Source organism: Rhamphochromis sp. 'chilingali' (assembly GCF_963969265.1).
Source record: "Rhamphochromis sp. 'chilingali' genome assembly, chromosome: 4".
Classification (NCBI taxonomy): domain Eukaryota; kingdom Metazoa; phylum Chordata; class Actinopteri; order Cichliformes; family Cichlidae; genus Rhamphochromis; species Rhamphochromis sp. 'chilingali'.
The window spans coordinates 43,190,772-43,204,768 of record NC_137948.1 but is presented as its reverse complement, the minus strand read 5'-3'; the positions used below and the strand labels follow the sequence as shown (position 1 = coordinate 43,204,768).

The 13,997-nt window shown below is 41.5% G+C and overlaps 1 protein-coding gene across 1 annotated transcript in view; it reads right to left on the bottom strand.

Annotated features, from left to right (window-relative positions):
• The window catches only part of LOC308395955 (teneurin-3-like), a gene marked incomplete at its 3' end in the record, with an annotated part of 636,927 nt that overhangs the window by 46,677 nt on the left and 576,253 nt on the right, over nucleotides 1-13,997 (bottom strand). The window contains exon 5 of the mRNA XM_080881015.1: nucleotides 918-992. The remainder of the gene's footprint in view (nucleotides 1-917; nucleotides 993-13,997) is intronic.

Here is a 13,997-nt window from a genome sequence, read left to right as displayed (position 1 = left end):
GTGGCTGTGAATCCAGCATGGTGGACAGAGGACAGTGGGGACTCGTTAGCTTTAGCATGGGAATCTAGAACTGGTTTATGTAGTAAAAGTAAAAGTCGCATTTCTTGGAACTGTTAGTCTGCTTGCCGATCCTGCTTATCGGTTCCACTTGCAGTTACCCTACAATGAGCTGATTGTGGCGTGCGGAGGTGGAGAATAATGGCGCAGCCTTCAGCTTGGATATAAACGCTAAGCTAGCAAAGAACCCAGAGCGATATTAAAACTGAGTGAATGCTGCTTTGTGTGCAGGTCAAATGATTGGAATCCAGTGTTGCTGTTTCCGATCCCACATTTGCCATGTAAGAGGAAGACAGCTCAACCCTCAATCTAACCCCTTCCTTTTCCCCATAACTAACTCACTCACACACTCCCTCAGTCTAAAGCACCTTGAGCCTGGGTGTGCAGTGACATGCAGAAAGGAGAGGCAGAGACACCCACACTCAGACAGAGACTGCTGTCCTTCAGCGGAAACAGCTTTTCCTCAAGAGCTGCCTTCAAAAAACACTTGACGAGAACAGAAATTGGCAATTCATTTATTTACTTGTTCATTTATTTTCACCCTTGTTCTCTCCCTGCTCATTTTTTTATTGATCGCAATCACTTGTTCCTTGCACGTGTTCAAATTGCAGAGTGGCTTTTTGTCTTTCTTCCCGCCTCAACTGCAGGAAGAATGGCCTAATCAAGGCAAATTGGTGATAATCTACTTGTGAGATTAAGCAGGAAACAGAAAGAACGACTTCAGCAAAAAATGAACACAAAAACAGAAAGCAACGAAAACTTAGGCAGGAAAAAGCGCAACACAAACAGACAACGCAAAACAGTTAGAAATGCACGAGACACAGGTGGAGAGGCAGATGAAGGATATGAATGGAACCTACCGACTTGTTGTGTGGTCTAGTGGTTGGTTGGTACCGGTCTGATGGAGTCCTGTTGCACCGTCTGTGGTTCCAAGACTAAGGGCAGAAAGACACACATGCATTACATGCTAAACGTTCCTGTTGTCTGTAATTCGTGGATGGCAGACGAAGTGCCAACAGACACATCAGCCAATCAAAAGCACCAACTGTGACTGCGCCAACACTGCCTCTAACTAATCACATCGTGTGTTAATTGTGAAGCACACACAATATATTTAGTTTGATGAGTAATCACAATCAGATAGTTGTGTTTTTACTTTACTGAACTTTGGCATTACTGTTATTGTGAAGATTGTTGTTGTAAAGTCAAACTATATGAAAAGTGTTGAAATGATTTTAAATGAACCTGCAGAACAAAATTCTTCACACGTTTTTGTTTCACCCAAACAACAACATTTCTCTCTTTTGGTTCTACCTGTGCACCACCACCTAACTTTGAAATAAAACATTCAATATATAATTCAATACAGACTTTGAACTGTAAACACAAGGCCAGATGTTTACTCTGATTTGATTTGAGTGGTTCATGGAATAACACAACTTGTAAATTGCTGATATGAATAACTTGGGCTTTTTACATGTACAATATTTGACTACAGTGTATTTTTAGCTACCTAGGTGGCTCATTTGCTTTCTCTTGACATCGCTTTCTGTAGAGACGTTACACATTTTGAAGTCAAAGGCAGAAGTGAAATAAACGTGAGAGCAGAGGTCAAATGTGACAGGATATTTGGAAGGTGGAGGTAATGCTAATCTGAACGGTCTGTCAAAACAGACTGTTAACATCACCCCACCCGCACAAAGTCTCCACTATGACAATGTTACTTGAGCTCTTCTATTGAACTTCTTGTTTCTATGTTTTGTGTTTGCCAGGACTCCTGTACCTGTTGTTTCTTTTTCAGCCAGCTTCTGTTAAACCAGTGCATTTTTACAAACATTTATTTTTGTTTATTCACCGAGCTGTGTGTCTGCTGTGCTGCATCAAGATCCTCTTTCTTGACCTATTATGATATAATATAAAACACCTTGAGGCGACTGGTGTTGTCATTTGGGGCTGTATAAATAAAATTGAACTCCCCATAACAGTACGGAGCAACCAACCCCCGAAGAAAGCAAGGCTCTTTATGAGCTATGTCATCCTCAGCCTAATTTACAGTCAGCGCCTCAGTGGACCTCACTCTGTTCACTTGGCCAGTCTATCTCTATCTAACATAGTCTGTCTCATAATGTTTCCAGAGCAGGTCATTCTGTTCTCGAGTCAGTTTCAGGGTCTCAGTCATGAATTCATGTTTAGAATATGAATTAAGAGATAAAACAATGCCATATAAAAACAATGCTACTTCTGCAATCAGATGTTTAATGTATCTGGTTTCGTTTTTCTAAAGTCGCTAATAAGTGACAGTAGCAACTGTAAGTGAATGTGAATATTTCATTTTCCAATAATTTATATTATGTTTGCATGGCAGCGCACTTGTGTCTGTCAAGATTAAATAGAGTCGATGGAGCTTTTGTCCACCTCTAAACTTTGATATTGATGAACTTTGTTCAACCTGGTCTGACAGAGAAAGCGAGAGATGATGATAAATACACACAGCTATTGTTTCAGTTTTTAAAACATCATCAAATAAAAATTCATTGGTAAAATGTCTGCATATAGAAAAACACACACACGAGAGAGGTTCAACTATTCAATGTGACATTTAGCTAATCAGATCTGAGGGAGGAAAGTGTGCGGTAAACAAATTCCTCACTCCCCACGCCCCCACTCTTCTATAGCTCTCCCTACCCTCTCACTAATCAACACAAGAGCTTTTAGCGTGCAGAGAGGGATTTGTATTTACTCACCAATTCATGTCAACAGCCAAATCTGCTTCATGAAAATGAATAAACAACTATTTACCCCATAAACACTCCACATAGAAAAGCATCTCCTTCATAAAAGTTACAATGAATATTAGCAGTATGTCACCATCAGTTAAGCAAAAGCGACTGCAAAGTAAAATGTGAACACACGTTGAATGAATGACTACAGCTCAGATCTTTTTATATGAAACTGATAAAAGTTTGTTTTGAATGTGAGGATCTATTCTGTGATGCAACCAGCAATGAGAGCATCAGTTGACATGTAATTATATTGGGATCACCAAACGTCTTCATATGGCTAAAAGAACATTATTGTATTAACTCAGTACCAGTTACCCAACATAAGAATCAACATTAACCAGCAACAAACAACATATCTTCTGCGTGTACTGCCAGCAAATTCATGGCCTGTTGTTTAGGGTCTGAATGTACGATACACTTGTTAAATGCAGTGAAGTATTCAGAGCACTTACAGCACAGTTGAGTGGCAAAGGCTGTCACTGCTTGTGTACGTGTTATATTTTTGTTTTTAATTTTTAATATTGAATTTTGAGGAGAGGAATGAATTATGTATGTATACTTTCCAGATAAACTGCACAAACCAGGTTTTTTGGCTGGATAATAAACTAATTTGAGACAGAGTTCCATAAATGTCTTTCAAAATTGTGTCTCCTGTTGATTTGTCTTTAAATATGCTGCTACAAAGTAAGTAGAATTTCATTTGGTATGTTATCACTTTTCTGTTTTTCATATTTTCATATATATACATGGTGGAAAAAGTCAGTGAACATACAAGAAGAACTTTCTTCACACGTGCAATTTCACAGTTTGCAGTCAAGTTAGAAGGGAGTACGTTGAAGCAAGTTTGACATAGAAATGTTTTCTTTGTGTTAGCAGGCTCAAAAAACCCCAACAGCAAAGTGGCAGATGAATATTTTAATATATTTACTGCTTGGCGCTGCTATTTATATTAATCTGAGAGCTGCCTACTCGAACTCTGAAACTTTAAACTGCATGCACTTGAAGGTTGCTCTGTTTTATACTGTGACTCTCCCCAACTGCCTATTGAAGGAGATCTGGGAATTGCTATAGTTTGTGGCCAGATCATGAAAAGCATTAATAGACGTGGCAGCAGACAGTATCACAAATATATGGAAATTCCTCCAAAACACCTGAACCTTTACAGCTGGCCTCTAAAGGTGGGTTAAGCTTGTCAGGCTGCATATTTAATTGTTATTTCTGCTAAGAATCTACATCACGGTTAGATAACATAACAAACACCAAGTTCACACATAACAATGTTCCTAAGTGCAGAGGAGCCCTTGGGTAGTTCGCCAGTGATCTATTTTGTAATCGTATCATCAGATCTGCGGCCGTATGTTCTGGACATTTGGGTGAAGAAAGGAGCTAAGCTTCAACCGATCACCGCCTGGTGGTGAGCTGGATCAGGTGGCAGGAGGATGCCGGAGAGGCCATGCTCCAGACATCCATTACTGAGCCTGCTGCAAGGAGCTGCGACTGTAAGAGTGTTGGTGCCTTTGGGGTGGTTGTAGCTCAGGTGATAGAGCAGATAAATTGGAAGGTTGGTGGTTTGATCCTCGTCTGCTCCAGTCTGGATGCCAAATATTCTTAGGCAAGATAGTAAACCCAGGTTTGAATGTTAGACAGAAACCACTTACATAGAAAGAACATAGAAAAGCGTGCCTGTGTGAATGGGCAAGTTGCATGAAAATGCTTTGAGTGCTCAGATAGAGTAGAAGAGCACTATATAAGAACCAGTACATTTACTTTGGTGGTGGCGATGCTGAAACCAGATATCAATGAGATCCGCCCTCAGTTCTTTAAGGCCCTGTATTTTGAAGGGCTGTCTTGGTTGGCACCCTTCTGCAATGTTATGTGGTCTAATTTGTTCTAGGTGAGTGTTGGACTCAGTCCGGGCTGCCCCTTGTCACTGTTCATAATTTTTACAGATAAGATTTCTAGGCGGCAAAGTGCCTGCATTAATGAATTCATACAGTATTAACAGTCATAAAAAGGCAACCGCGCTGGCATGCCGCACTTTTGGGCCGATGGGTCAGTTGAAGGGCTGTTGTGCACCGGCTGTACAATGCTGACAGCAGCCAATTTGTTCATTTTTATTAGCAACACGCCCTGTATAGAATAGACTTCAGTGTGGAAGAAGTGACGAAACGGTGGCACTGAAAAGCTAAAAGAGGAAAAGAAAAAGAAACTAAAAACAGATGGCAGCAAAATATGTAAAATTACCCGTTGGAGCTGCTGATGCTGCACCGTAGTACCAGCAATAACTAGTAACAACTCGTCACGGTAGCACCAGGCTGCAGTTTCAATATCTATAATCAAACAAAATTAAATCCATTTATTTATTTATTTGAGTAATCATGGTGAGCCGCGTGGACCGAAAATGTCAGGGCCAATTTTTTCTCCCAGTCCAACCCTTGAAACAACCTGTGGGAGAGAATCATAGATTTTCAGTTTGAGCTTGGCTGAAACTTTAAAAAATTAAATCAGTGCTTTGCACTACACACAGTTCTTGGTGTAAGGGGACACACTCATCGCAGTGCATACTATGACCTGGTGATTTTGGTTGCATTTTTTGACAACCAGCTGCAGTACTCTGGACAGATCTACACTCAGAAAAATAAAGGTGCCAACTGGAACCAAAAGTGGTTCTTTAGACTGATGCCATAGAACAGGGGTGCCCAATCCAGGTCCTCGAGAGCTACCGTCCTGCAGCTTTTAGATGCATCCCTACTCCAACACAGCTGAATCAAATGGTTTGATCTCTTCAGCATGCCATCATGTTTGGCAAAGGCCTGATAACAAGCCATTCATTTGATTCAGGTGTGTGGGAACAAGGATGCATCTAAAAGCTGCAGGACGGTAGCTCTCGAGGACCGGGATTGGGCACCCCTGCCATAGAAGAACCTTTTTTGGTGCCACAAAGAACCTTTCAAACAATGGTTCTTTGAAGAACCATTTCTTTCAGTGGTTCATTGAAGAACCTTTAAAGGTGCCCCAAAGAACCATCAAGAAATGGTTCTTTGGGGCACCTTTAATGGTTTTTCAAAGAACCTTTTTAAAAATGGTTCTTTAAAGAACCTCCGTCCGCTCCCGGGAGGTTATAGTATGACGTGTTCTGACGTCACTCTCTCTCTCCCTGTCATTTATTTGGCTCGAAACACATATTAACAAATTGCTCAGTGATGAACAACTACTCAGATCATTTACCTAAGCAGTGCGCTTTGTCAAAACGAAGTGTGTGTTCATTACACTGACATTCTGTTCTGCAATTGTTATTTACTTGTATTTTATAATTTGACTTTACATACTGCTGGGTGGTTTGTAAAGTTTACAATAACTAGTATTATCATTATGCTATATTTTCAAAAATATATAATAATCTCAAAAGTAATGCCTTGGAGTAGAAAATAGTAATGCTTTATTAAAATTTAAAACGAAAGTACAGTATTTGAATGTGTGTATTGTGTCAACTGTTTGTTAACTCACCATATTCATAATGGGTTTGCGGGGTTAGGGGTGTGTGTGTGTGTGTGTGTGTGGGGGGGGGTTAGGGTCTTTAGGCTTTCACCCCCCACCCCTGCCACCAGTATATTTTTAAGCAATTATTTCTAAATTTTATTTGAATATTCAGTTTCCTACCATCTTCTCTTAAAGGGTAATTGCCAGGTAATCCGCCCTCCCCCTTCGCACACACATGCACACAAAGAAAACACACAGTATAATTCACAGCCTTGTTATAGTGAATAAATATTTATGCCATTTACACCATGGCATAAATATTGGCATATAGCATATAGATAGCTAAGGATGAAGAACCTTTTGTTCTTTAAAGAACCATTTGTAATAGCTGAAGAACCATCCACAAAATAAAAAGGTTCTTTGACATATGATGGTTCTTTAAAGAACCATGAAGACATCTGAAGAACCATTTAAGAACCATAATTTTTCTGAGTGTATTGGTACCAACAGAAGTAAGATAAAAGAAGAGAAAAACTCTTTAACAGGATCTCGCAAAACGTTTGCGTGATCTCGCAAAAGTAACTTGGGATCTTGCAAAAGTACTTCTTTTCTTTCTTTCTTTTTCTCTAGTGTCCCTTGCGGGGCTTCGCAGTAAAAGGTGTTACATAGATATCTTTACTAATATTTTATGGATTGCATACATTTAAAATACAATAGGAAAAGAAAGAGGATGACTTTGAGGATGGCTTTGAACCATTTGTATTTGTATACACATGACACATAATCAGACATAAGGACACATAAGGGATCTGGATTGCCTGGAGCTTTCTTTAGGTGCCTTCCCAGCTTTGACAAATGCTGAGCAAACAGCATGTAAAATGACTGATTACAGGAACCATTCAGCCTCAGATGCAGACAAAACAGGATTACGCTTAAAGGTCTGCAAATGAGCTCTTTAGTCAAGAGCCTCTGAGTAACAAAATACTGCTCAGTGACAAAAATAGTTATGAGTCCTTGAAAGGAGACCCAGGAATTGTTTACAGGAAGAGGGTGATGGATTGTATGAAGAAGTCAGAACAAGACAATGATATTGACCGGACCTCATACCAGGGGAATTAACACCAAGTCTGTACGGCTTACCAAAGACACATAAACAGGGTGCACCTTCAAGACCAATCGTCTGTATGATCAACTCGGTCACCTATAACATCTCAAAGTTTCTGGCTTCAATCCTCAACCTGTTGGTGGGCAGTTCTGAACACCACATCCAGAACACCCTGGATTTTGTTGAGAAGGTGAGAGATGTCATTATGGAGGCAGCTGAAACCATGGTCTCGTACGATGTTACATCTCTCTTCACTTGCATCCCAGTCACGGAAGCGTTGGAGGTAGTGTGTAAGAGATTACAGGATGACACCAACCTCAGCAACAGGACCACTCTCAGCATCGACCAAGTGTGTTTGAACTGTGTCTTCATTCCACCTACTTCACATACAAGGGTCAGTACTACAGGCAGAAACATGGGTGTGCCGTGGGCTCCCAGTTTCACCCATCGTGGCCAATTTGTACATGGAAGAAGTGGAAAAGGGGGCTTTGCTATCCTACCCTGGAACACCACCAAGCCATTGGTTCAGGTATGTGGATGACACCTGGGTGGAAATCCAATCTCAGGATGTACCACAATTCGCTGATCACATTAACTCGATGGACTGACACATCAACATCAAATTCACCAGGGAGGATATGAAAAGTGGCAGGTTAGCCTTCTTAGACTGTGAGTCTGGGAAGGCTCCTAAAGAAAGCTCCAGGTGATCCAGGAGAGAAGGACAACCACTGCCCAAGCGAAAACCTGTAGTGATCCCGTACATGTCAGGAGTATCGGAACAACTGAGACACATTTTTCTAAACACCAGGTCTCTGTGGCTTTTAAACCCCAAAACACGCTGTGCCAAAAATTGGTCCACCCCAAGGATCGGGTCCCCCGACACAAACAGAGTAACATAGTGTACGCTCGGGGAAACCTAACAACCTCTTTCTAAGCGGACTGCACAACACAGAAGAGCCACCTTGTAAGGCCAGGACTCTGCAGTCTATTTACACCTACAGGCCAGTGGACACTCCTTCAATGATGAGGATGTACATCCTGGACAGGGAGGAACGCTGGTTTGAGTCAAGGAGGCCATTTACGTGAAAAGGGAAAGACCATCTCTGAATCGAGGAGGGGGCCCAAGGGTACATCTGCCTCCATCTTACAATGCTGTGATTGCAGCCATTCAACTCTCTGTGAATGGGACTCATGGTCTTTGATCAGTGGTTGTTGATCAGTGGTCATAACAATTTGCATATTAATGATCTAGGAACTGACCTCACAGCCCATTGTACAGTCGGTGGGCTGGATTCAGTTGGGATTGCTTTAACTGGATGATCGAGCATGCATCATAACTCTCCTTTCACGCTCTGAAAGGGACACTCCAAAAGTGTCAATACCTTTACCTTTACCTTTACATAAAGGTAAGAGAGCCAAGCGTGTCATTAGCATTTTAGCGGATTCTTTTGTCACACATTGGATGACACTTCAGACAGCTCTCCCAGCCCCTCACTGTGTCTCTACCGTTTTGCTAGCTTAGCTTAGCAGCATGGCCTCTTCACCTGTCCCTCCTGCACTTTCCTGCTCATTGTGTCAGATGTTTAGTTACTCCTCGGCCTCCTTTAGCAGTAATGGTACTTGTAACAAATGTAGCATGTTTGCAGCTCTGGAGGCCAGGATTACTGAATTGGAGACTCGGCTTCACACCCTTGCTCTTCGCATACAAGGTCTTAAATAATCAGGCCCATCTTATCTTAATGACCTTGTAGTACCATATCACCTCATTTCTCCACCTCATGGAAAAGAAATAGTAAAAACTTATGAAAGACTTGCATAAGATGTGGCCTACTTCATATAGTGAATCATATAAGGCTTATATGATTTACTCATGAAAGTGGCCACTTTCTCATTACTTTCATATATTGTTTTAGGAAGTATCCAAAACACACAAGTTTCATTTACAGTGGGGCAAAAAAGTATTTAGTCAGCCACCGATTGTGCAAGTTCCCCCACTTAAAATGATGACAGAGGTCAGTAATTTGCACCAGAGGTACACTTCAACTGTGAGAGACAGAATGTGAAAAAAAAATCCATGAATTCACATGGTAGGATTTGTAAAGAATTTATTCGTAAATTAGGGTGGAAAATAAGTATTTGGTCACCTCAAACAAGGAAAATCTCCGGCTCTCACAGACCTGTAACGTCTTCTGTAAGAAGCTTTTCTGTCCCCTACTCGTTACCTGTATGAATGGCACTTGTTTGAACTCATCATCTGTATAAAAGACACCTGTCCACAGCCTCAAACAGTCAGACTCCAAACTCCGCCATGGCCAAGACCAAAGAGCTTTCGAAGGACACCAGGAAAAGTATTGTAGACCTGCACCAGACTGGGAAGAGTGAATCTACAATAGACAAGCAGCTTGGTGTGAAAAAATCAACTGTGGGAGCAATCATCAGAAAATGGAAGACATACAAGACCACTGATAATCTCCCTCGATCTGGGGCTCCACGCAAGATCTCATCCCGTGGGGTCAAAATGATCATGAGAACGGTGAGCAAAGATCCCAGAACCACACGGGGGGACCTGGTGAATGACCTGCAGAGAGCTGGGACCAAAGTAACAAAGGTCACCATCAGTAACACACTACAACGGCAGGGAATCAAATCCCGCAGTGCCAGACGTGTTCGCTGCTGAAGCCAGTGCATGTCCAGGCCCGTCTGAAGTTTGCCAGAGAGCACATGGATGATACAGCAGAGGATTGGGAGAATGTCATGTGGTCAGATGAAACCAAAGTAGAACTTTTTGGTATAAACTCAACTCGTCGTGTTTGGAGGAAGAAGAATACTGAGTTGCATCCCAAGAACACCATACCTACTGTGAAGCATGGGGGTGGAAACATCATGCTATGGGGCTGTTTTTCTGCCAAGGGGACAGGACGACTGATCCGTGTTAAGGACAGAATGAATGGGGCCATGTATCGTGAGATTTTGAGCCAGAACCTCCTTCCATCAGTGAGAACTTTGAAGATGAAACGAGGCTGGGTCTTCCAACATGACAATGATCCAAAACACACCGCCCGGGCAACAAAGGAGTGGCTCCGTAAGAAGCATTTGAAAGTCCTGGAGTGGCCTAGCCAGTCTCCAGACCTCAACCCCATAGAAAATCTGTGGCGGGAGTTGAAAGTCCGTGTTGCTCGGCGACAGCCCCAAAACATCACTGCTCTCGAGAAGATCTGCATGGAGGAATGGGCCAAAATACCAGCTACTGTGTGTGCAAACCTGGTAAAGACCTATAGTAAACGTTTGACCTCTGTTATTGCCAACAAAGGTTATGTTACAAAGTATTGAGTTGTATTTTTGTTATTGACCAAATAGTTATTTTCCACCCTGATTTACGAATAAATTCTTTACAAATCCTACCATGTGGATTCATGGATTTTTTCTTCACATTCTGTCTCTCACAGTTGAAGTGTACCTCTGGTGCAAATTACTGACCTCTGTCATCATTTTAGGTGGGGGAACTTGCACAATCGGTGGCTGACTAAATACTTTTTTGCCCCACTGTATATGATTTTTCAATGGATCTTATATCTGTTTTCACTCTTGTATGCTTTTCATTCAAGTTTCACACAAGACAGATACAAACTTTATAAGATTTATATAAATCTTTTCCATATGGGTAAGAGTAGAATGGGAGGCAGAGCCTTCAGTTTTCAGGCCCCTCTTCTGTGGAACCAGCTTCCAGTTTGGATTCGGGAGACAGACACTATCTCTACTTTCAAGATTAGGCTTCAAACTTTCCTTTTTGCTAAAGCATATAGTTAGGGCTGGACCAGGTGACCCTGAATCCTCCCTTAGTTATGCTGCAATAGACGTAGGCTGCCGGGGATTCCCATGATGCATTGAGTTTTTCCTTTTCAGTCACCTTTCTCACTCACTAATGCAGACCTCTCTGCATTAAATCGTACTTGTTATTAATCTCTGTCTCTCTTCCACAGCATGTCTTTATCCTGTCTTCCTTCTTTCACCCCAACCGGTCGCAGCAGATGGCCCCGCCCCTCCCTGAGCCTGGTTCTGCCAGAGGTTTCTTCCTGTTAAAAGAGAGTTTTTCCTTCCCACTGTTGCCAAAGTGCTGCTCATAGGGGGTCATATGATTGTTGGGTTTTCTCTGTATGTATTATTGTAGGGTGTACTGTACAATATAAAACACCTTGAGGCAACTGTTGTTGTGATTTGGCGCTGGATAAATAAAATTGAATTTAATTACATTGAATCGAATGTGATCTTAAGACAGTACAGTCTTTGGAGGAATAATTGACAGAAAGAAATGACAGAACACTGTTATAATAAAATCCTGTTTTGCTTTTCTCATTTTAGTGCTTGTTGTTCAGCTTTCACGCATTTCCTGATTTTAAGACTACTGTTAAAATTCCAATGTTAAAAGTATGGAATCTAGAGTACAGTGCATTTTTTAAAAACACTAATTATTGCCAAGACCACCAACACTACTTGTGGTAAAATAGTTACTATTTGAAGAAAAGGTGATGAAATCTTCAATAAGATTTCTTTTGTTTGCATAATACCCCTCCACTCCTACCTGTAGTTTTGTCACATCTGCGCCTCCTGGGTGTGAGTTCACAGAACAGTCAGCTGGATGACAGCTAATGGTTGCTAAGCTACCTTCCCCCTCACCGACTACAGGGGCCTGGCTACCTGAAATATTTTAACTATGTGCAGCAACAGGAATAGGAAGTACATTAACATATTGATCCAATAGAGTCTGACAGTATAGGCTCAGCATACACTATGCTTGCTAAAAGTATTCACTCAAACATCCAAACCATGCAATTCAGGTGTTTCAATCACTTCAGTCGCCACAGGTGTACAACATCAAGAACCTAGGCACGCACACTGCTTCTATAAAAGTTTAAGAATGAGCATTTTTAGGGGCTACTGAATTCTAGTGTGCTACCATGATAGGACGAAACCTGTGCAACAAGTTTAGTTTTTCCAGTTGTGAAATTTCCTTGGTACTAACAACAGCAGCTCAGCCATGAAAGAGTAGGCCACGTGAAATCACAGACCTTGATCAGTGGATGCTGAGATGCATAGTCCACAACTTTCTCCAGAGTCTACAGACTTCCAAACGTAGTACTTTGAGATGCCATGGCCGAGCAGTTTAAAGTCTTACATCAGTGAAATGCAAACCATCAGATGCAGTGGCATAAGGCGCACAGCCACAGAGCAGAGGAGACCTCTTCTCTGGATTGACAAAACACAATACTCTTCTCTTTCGGGCAATCTGGTGGAAAAGTCTGGACTTGACAGTTGTCTCACTGCATTGTCAGAAGCTGGAATTGGCCCCTTATTTCCAGTGAAGAGACATTACTACTGGCTTTTTAACTATATGTTAACTGACCCAGTTGAGACAACAGAAATTAAACCTGTAACTAAAGCTAAATCCATACAAATATACAGAGTGCCACTGCCCCAGAAGTAGTTTAGGCTCATTAAATGACATTTCTTGTTGTTAGGACATTGGTCAAATGAGGCTACGGACACACTGAAGGTCTGGATTGGAATGCATTTTCCTAACCACACAAAAATTCTCAGATGATTCTGAAGTGTCTGGATTTGATGGGGAAGTGATGGCAGCAGGAGACGGTTTTGTTGAGTGGTCTGCTTCTGAATGTGAGTACGACTAAAGAGATGCTGACTGACATCAGATGGAAAAGGACAGCCACACGGCCTTATCATGGGGCAGGTTGTTGATGTGGTGGAGGAGCACAAGTGCCTTGGCACCCACATTGACTGGCTGAAATGGAAGACCACTACAGAGGCTGTATCAATGCAGTAGTGAGCAGGCTCTATTTTCTAAGGTAAGTGCAGTGTACTTTGCTGTGATGTGCTGGAGGAACAGCATCAGAGCTGCTGACAACAACAGCTAGTTTTGCGATTGACTGCCAACTGCACACATTTGAAGTTGTGGACAGGTCACAGAACAATATAGAATGATGTTATCCATCAGGGATAATCCTCACCACCCGCTGAATCACTTACTCAAAAAGCAGTGGAGCATTTTCTCCGACTGACTGATTCAGCTCTGCAACCATTCATACCTCATGCACTGTACTTCTGTAAAGTAGCTAATCATATGTATTTTTATATTGCCATTTTAAATTGTTCTGAACAGTTCTGAAATGAAAGGTGTAATATTTGTATGAAAGGTGAAACACAATCCTAAGACTGCCATCATTTGGCTGACTGAAAACCTACAATAATGTTTTCTTTGTTGATTTTAAAATATTTCACTTGCTTAATATTACTGCTACTACTATTACTAATGATGATGATGATAAAAATAATATTTAAAATGCAGAAATATGTTAAAAACTTTGATCTTTTGTGTCCATCATAGTTACTTCAGTATATTATGACATGTAGATGAACACAGAAATGTTATGTATTATAAGTCTGAAGGTTTCATTTGAGGCATGAGAGGAGATCCCCAGAGCGTTTGGCATTCTAGCAGTGATAATGAGGCTCATGTCGTCCTATCACTTCTCCAACTCTAACATATGACACCTCTA